The sequence below is a fragment of the Gracilinanus agilis genome, chromosome 3, assembly GCF_016433145.1.
Source record: "Gracilinanus agilis isolate LMUSP501 chromosome 3, AgileGrace, whole genome shotgun sequence".
Classification (NCBI taxonomy): domain Eukaryota; kingdom Metazoa; phylum Chordata; class Mammalia; order Didelphimorphia; family Didelphidae; genus Gracilinanus; species Gracilinanus agilis.
This window is the reverse complement of record NC_058132.1, coordinates 492,564,528-492,572,149: the sequence shown is the minus strand read 5'-3', so window position 1 is coordinate 492,572,149 and position 7,622 is coordinate 492,564,528. Positions and strand designations below refer to the sequence as shown.

At 40.1% G+C, this 7,622-nt stretch overlaps 1 pseudogene; it reads right to left on the bottom strand.

The window, feature by feature from the left end:
- Positions 1-3,235: 3,235 nt before the first annotated feature.
- Positions 3,236-7,622, bottom strand: part of LOC123241761 — a 96,801-nt pseudogene continuing 92,414 nt past the window's right edge.

The following is a 7,622-nucleotide window of genomic DNA, read 5'->3' as shown; positions in this document are numbered from 1 at the left end:
TCATGAGCTCCAGACAAGACAACCCCAAAAGAGCTTCATGGCTTGTGGACGATGACTTTGAAGTTTTACCAATAACTTGGAGATGATTTGGATGTCAGTGAGCTCCTCCCAAGGTGGCACAGAGAGGATCTGGTCTGTTCTCTTCCCTTTTTTCCCCACAAAAAGTATACAAATGAGACCCAAACTCCTGCCCCCAGCCCTCTCTCATCTCCTTGGGGTCTAAGCCTCTTAGTAATTCTAACTCTAGTCTATGGTTCTGTGAGGGATACTCTCTGCTTGCCCCTTCCTCATCTTCTTCTCCATTTAGACTCCCTTCATTATCACATTCTCTCATCTAAGAGGCACACCTCTGCCTCCATATCCCTTTCCACATTTCTCTGCTTATCTCTTGGTCTTATTAAAATGATTGCTGCCACCTTCTGAATACCAATCCTGATCCTTACTACTGAGTACCCAAAGAATGAGGCAGGCCCATCCCTATTTCATAATTTCATTAATTAGGAATTCACAAGTGGCCTGTGATGAAGGCAGTATAACAAACCTCTAACCAAGAGCTGATAGTAGAGATACAGGACATCTGAGCTGGCAGAGGGGATGTGTGAAGGGAAAGTGTGACTCAGTGGTAAAATTGGGGATGGTTCCCTGTGGCCTTTGGGATGGGAATGTGAGTGTGGATAGTAGCTAGTTCTAGGAAAGCCATGTTCCTGATAGTCACAGAAGATGCTCTCCATGAGGTGAGAAGTAGGGAATGAAACCCAAAGAAAGGGGAGCCAGCAGATGTCTGGTGCCTTCTGGGTTTCTGGCCTACAGCTACCTGGGAACTGCACCTGAAGAGTTGGTTTCCAAAAGACAGAGTGATCTCACCTCCTAAGGGTCCTGCTTATAACAAGCCTACTCTGGGTGGGTGTTTCCACACCTAAGAAGTCCCATTCTGCCGAGCCCCTGAAGACCCAGTATGGGCCCTTTCTTCCTGGGTCAGAACCTTAAGATTCTGCCTGCCTCTACTTGCCAAGCTCTGCCCTTCCTCACAGGGAATTTCTCAACCCCCTTCCAGACTTTTTCTGCTTATTTTGATATGTGCTGATAGCAGGCATTGAGAGGTAATAGGAAAGGGACCCTCAGGCTGAAATCTGGCAGTTTTCACTAGTTAGCACTGGTAAAACATCAACTGCAAAACCTGTTATTTATGCATTAGTCAAACATGAAATGAAGATTGATCAATTACCTGTTCTATGAACTGGATTTTTAATATTCTATACTGGGCATCAGCTTTGTGCCTAATTATTGTACTAAATATGAGAACTAAAATGCTCATATTATTCTTAGAACTGTAAGATATAATTCATGACCTATAATTGTCCTCTAATGTATCACTCCCCTCTTACTCTTCTGCCATATTCTTATTCCAGAAGGGCAGGGAGACTTCTCCCACACTGACCAATGATGACAAGGTGGACAATAGGGAACAAGGGACATGCACTTTGGGGAATCTGGAATTCCAGAGGTATCCCACAAATTTGTGCATGCTCCTTATTCCTTACAACATCAAACCCCAAAACACACCTCCATTTGAATTTGGCCATGGCTGCCTTCAGGGTTTTCAGGAAAGGTAAAGTTTTCTCTGGAATGGGAGATGACAGGCTCCCTGACCCTAACAAACATGCCAACCCTCATTCACAAGAGTTGGGAAGCTGCTATTCTATAGCTGGGGCTGCTACTTTATACATGAAGCTGCCACTCTACAGCACTCCATATTATCAGCTCCTAAGAGACGACTCTACTATCCCCTAGGCTTGTCCATCAGCCCTAAGGCTACCTGATCAGCCCCCAGTCTATTCCACCAGTTATTGTACCATCATAAATTACTTCTTTTTCAAATAAAATTCTTTTCTTTTTGAATGAACCTGAGTTTGGGCCTCATATTCCTGGGCCGAGATCCTGCTACAAACTTGGGTGTGTTTCTCCCACAACAACTCCACTCTACTCTGTCACTGAACCCATGATTCTGGCCTCTTGGCTGATTCTTGGTTTAGATCCTCCATCTTCTAACTCTGCCTTTCCTTAGTTATCTCCACTGCTTTTAATATGTTCTCCATGTTCACCTTGACCTCTTGGATTCAGTCTTTTCAGGTAATATATCTTTCTGAGAAGTTTCTCCTTGTCCCTAAAACTCTTAAGAATGTTTCTGTCTGAGTCCCAGGCCTGCTTCTTCCTTAGACCTCCAAATTCTTCCCCAGGGCTTAAATTCCCCCTGGGCTACTACCCACCAACATGGTCCTCTCTGGGGCTCCACTTTCCCCATCTCTTCAACATCTGCCTCTTTCCCTCCTTTATCCCCAGGACTCAGACCCTCCTTCATAAAACCTGGGCAGCCAGACTAACTGAAAGTAGAGGTCCCTGTCATTTGAGGAGCTGGCAGCAAATATCTCTTAAGAAAGGATTCTGTAGGGTACCATTTATAACTTTGAATCTAGATTGAATGGGACTGTCTTAAAATAAATTATGATGTATTATCACTTAAATTCACATGTGTTTTCCTATTAATATAATTATATTTGACCTTGTATTGGTAGCACAGACCTTAATGCAAAAGATGCTCAAAATTTGATATGTAAGTGACTAAGCTACACTTGTCTATGAGTGTAATCAGCCCAGACTGTCAAGCTGATAGATGCATGGTGATTTTCCATGTAAGATAATTCAAATCATTTGACTTTCAAGTGTTCTATTTCATATTTCAAATTGATGATATCATTTGTAATCTTTTCATTTTTCCTTTATGGGAATTTTGGGGAAAACACTGTATATGAAATGATGCTAATTAAAAATGATTTGTATACCCAAACTCTTTTACTAAATTAAATCCTCTTTAGATCTAGATGCCATGAAATGATGAATTAAGGTATTTCAGAGTGTGGTTAGACTGTTTAAAAACTGAAGTAATTAATTGGACATATTGTTTTAAAACAAATAACTTGTTGTTACCCTTTTTAACCTTGTTTGCATTGATTTTGTTTGTATAGATTTGAATTTAATACAATAAAAATACTCAGTTATGATATTTCTTACTTGCTTAAAAATTCTTCCCAAATTAATAAATTGATCTAAAAGGCAAAATTATTCTATGCTCCCACTTTAATTTGCTTATGGCATCACACTTTAGGTCTAAGTCATATAGACATTTAGATCTAATCTTAGTACAGCTTATGACATACTAGAATGAATTGTCTGATTTTCAGCAAGATGAGAGCTCTATGTGAAAGTCTATGGTTTCTCTGATGGAGAGCAAGACTGTAACTCCATGCGAATGCCTTTCCATATGGCTTGCATTCATAAGGTTTATCCCCAGTGTTGATTCTCTGATGTACATCAAGCCTGGAGCACACTATGAATGTCTTTTAACATTGATTATATTCATAAAGTTCCTCAGCAGCATGGATTCTATGATGTAAAGGAAGATGGGAGGTCTGACTGAATGTCTTTTGACATTGCTTGCATTCATATGGTTTCTTATTTGTAAATTAATATCCAATAATTCAAAGTATTATATTTTATAAAGCTTATTAAAAATCACTTGAAGCAGAAGAAATAAAAGAACAAAAGTACAAAAGTAAAAGCCACGTGAGTGAAATTCTCCTGCCTGGCACTCAAACCCCTCCCCCCCCCCCCACATTCCAGGGAAAAGAGCAAGAGGGTGGAGCTACACAGAAATATATCCTCCCTACATTAGCACGTAATGTGAGAAGGAACATGGGAGGCTGGGAAAGAGAGTCCTGGGGAGCAAAATTCTAATTTTACAAAGGAAGACTAAAGCTCTGACTGAATATCTTTCCAGTTTGACTGTTTCTTACCATAAAGCTTCTTACCAATGTGCGTGTGAAATCTCCTAACGCCCTCGTATGATTACAATAGTATTAGCTTTTATGATTATAACACAGATAATATAGTTTGCATCAAACATTAGCTAAGAAAATACAGTTTAAGGAAGGTATCAAATCTTTTTGACAAGCTTTTTGACCTTAAGACTAAAATCAAAAAAGTGCCAAACAAGCCCACCAAATCCTATTGTAAGTAGAGGTCTGCCCTTGGGTCCAAACTTATCTCTGGTGCAAATGTCAGTCATACATGCATTCATCTAAATGTTGACTCCTGGTTGTTAGTGGGGAAAAAACATTGAATCCTAACTCTTTACTGAAAAGGTCAGTAATAATATTAGACAGTTACCACCCATAGAATTATTAATACTTTCTGGCTTATTCAGTACTTGTGTGATCTGTCCATATGAAAATTCTGTATTCAGACTGTCTTTTAGGATAGGATATCATCGGCACTTGCACAATCTGTCCATGTGAAACAATTCTATATTCAGTCTGCCTTTTAGTACAGGATGTCATCAGTTTCTATAGAAAAGACTCTCCTGTTACAATGGTGAAGGAATATGCATCCCACTCCCTGATGGTTTTGGGAGATGAAGCTGAGTGGCTATGGAAATCCTTAAGTGTCACCCTTTAGTTGTGATGGTGAAACACTAAGGACCGCTCAGGTTTATTTGAAATGGACCTGCTACACTCAACTCCAATATAACAATGTCCCAGTAATAAGTAGATTAATGAGTAAGCTGTAGTTTAAAATTCGCAGTTCTTCTATCCACTTATCCTGGCTTAAAGTAATGATAAATGCTTTATCGACTGTGGCTTAATTTATAGATTGAATAATTCCTCTTCCTTCAGATACCTTAGGATATGTTGATAATCCTTAGGGTAAAAATGATATTCACCTAAATAAGTTTCAGACTTTAATGATAACAAACTTAGGGAAAAGAACAGGGAACTGAAGGAAAGACGTACAAAGGGAAAACTTAGCTAAAGCTACAGATAATCAGGTGATATCAGATTGAAAGTAATCAGGGTTTGAGATGAACAGCTAAAGAGGTTTAGCTTTCTTTGTTGCAACATGGCCAGGCCAGGCTGCTTTTAACCTGAACTAGGCTGTTTCATGGTATTGATGCTTCTTCTTTTTAGATGATTAATTATTAGGATGTATAGTATAGATTCACAGGATTGGAACTAAGTTATTGATCAGTAATGGCTGCTGGTAACCTAAATTGACTTTTGGTCTAACCAACCAACAACAACCTCCCACCAAAGCCCTTCTCCAAAGTGAGACCCCTCTTTCAGTTTTAAAGATCCTCATATACCCTCCTCAGTAACTGTTTTTCCTTTGCTGGCTCATGACAATCTTCGGTTCATTCCAAATTCCAAACCGCTACATGTCAATCATTCTGCTCTCCATTTTGCATAGCAGAAATGATACTACAACTCTTAAGGCTTTGGGTCTCTGGTCCTGATGCAAAGCAGGTTTCAGCCTTAATCAGAGTTTGGCCTCCTCTCAATAAACCTATTAGCTTGGAGTTTTTGCATTGCTGTGATAAACGTTCACCACACCACTGGATTCTCTGATGATGAGCAATACTGTAACTCATTGTGATTGTTTTTTCACATTGGTTGACTTAACTTTTCTTCACAGCATGAATTCTCTGATGTCCAGCAAGTTTGGAGCTGTTCCTGAATGTTTTTCCACATTGCCTGCATCCATAGGGTTTCTCTCCAGTGTGGATTCTCTGATGTACAACAAGATGGGAGCTCTGACTGAATGCCTTTCCACACTGATTGCATTCATAAGGTTTCTCCCCAGTGTGTATTCTCTGATGTACAGCAAGATGGGAGCTGAAATTGAATGTCTTTCCACACTGATTGCATTCATAAGGTTTGTGCCCAGTGTGGATTCTCTGATGTACAGCAAGATGGGAGCTCTCCCTGAATGTCTTTCCACACTGACTGCATTCATAAGGTTTCTGCCCAGTGTGGATTTTCTGATGTTTAGCAAAACTGGACCTCCGATTGAATGTCTTTCCACACTGATTGCATTCATAAGGTTTCTCTCCAGTGTGGATTCTCTGATGTACAGCAAGACTGGATCTCCGATTGAATGTCTTTCCACACTGATTGCATTCATAAGGCTTCTCCCCAGTGTGGATTCTCTGATGTACAGCAAGATTGAATCTCTGATTGAATGTCTTTCCACACTGTTTGCATTCATAAGGTTTTTCCCCAGTGTGGATTCTCAGATGTTTAGCAAGATCCAATATCAATCTGAATGTCTTTCCACATTGCTTGCATTCATAAGGTTTCTCCCCAGTGTGGATTCCCTGATGTACAGCAAGACTGGCTCTCCGATTGAATGTCTTTCCACACTGATTGCATTCATAAGGTTTCTCTCCAGTGTGGATTCTCTGATGTACAGCAAGACCAGAACTCTGACTGAATGTCTTTCCACACTGATTGCATTCATAAGGCTTCTCCCCAGTGTGGATTCTTTGATGTTTAGCAAGATCGAATCTCAGTCTGAATGCCTTTCCACATTGCTTGCATTCATATGGTTTCTTTCCAGTGTGGATTCTCTGATGTACAGCAAGATTAGAGCCATCCCTGAATGTCTTTCCACACTGATTGCATTCATAAGGTTTCTCCCCAGTGTGGATTCTCTGATGTACAGCAAGACTGGACCTCTGATTGAATGTCTTTCCACATTGACTGCATTCATAAGGTTTCTTCCCACTGTGGATTCTCTGATGTACAGCAAGACTGGTCCTGTACATAAAAGTCTTTCCACACTGATTATATTCACTAGATTTTTCCTCAGTGTGCATTCTTTGATGTTCCATAAGGGACGAATTTTGAGATTCAACACCAAATTCTCTCCAAGCTAATTTATTAGGAGCATCACTTATGAATCTTTGTTGGCCCATTTCTTCCACAGAGAGGCTCAATTCTGTTGGAGTCACCTTCATTTCAGGTCTCATCTCTCCTTCTAAAAGAAACAAACAGTAAAACATACATACATAGCCATAAATAAACATATGTCTCCTTTATTCCACTGTCAGAACATGAACTGCTTTATATCCTATTTCCTTTAATAAGAAGGAAAGTCTTCCAAGTTAAATGGATAGAATTGGGATTTCTGGGAAGATGGCTGATTAGATGGAGCAAATCTTAAAACCTCCTCACCCTTCCACAGGAGATAGAAAACAATGAGCTTCGAGAAGAAAGAGGACCAAATCTAACAAAGGGAAAGTGCAGGGGGACCCTATTGCTGGACAGCTAAAGAGGCACACCAAGAAAATGGCTTGAAATCTTGAACTGTTGGGTCTGAGGGTATAGAATGGGAATCCCAGGACCTCTCCCACATGTACTGTGTAGAGTCTCCAACAGCTCCTGAAATCTCTGGGTGGGAGCACCCGCCTGGAGAGAGAGCCTTGCTGGTGTTGGACTCGGGAAGTTGAACACAGGCAACAGGGAAGTCTTACAATCCAGAATTGACCAGAATTGAAAAATGAATCAAAGAAGGCAAAAGATGATCTAAAAAGAAAATCAGACCAGAAGGAGGATGACCAAAAAGGCAGGGATGAAATTCAGTCTTTAAAAAATAGAACTCAACAATTAGAAGCAAATGACTTCACAAGGCAGCAAGAATATATAAAACAAAATTTAAAAAATGAAAAATTTGAGGAGAATATGAAACACCTCATTGATTCAACCAGAGATCTGGAGAACAGAGCTAGA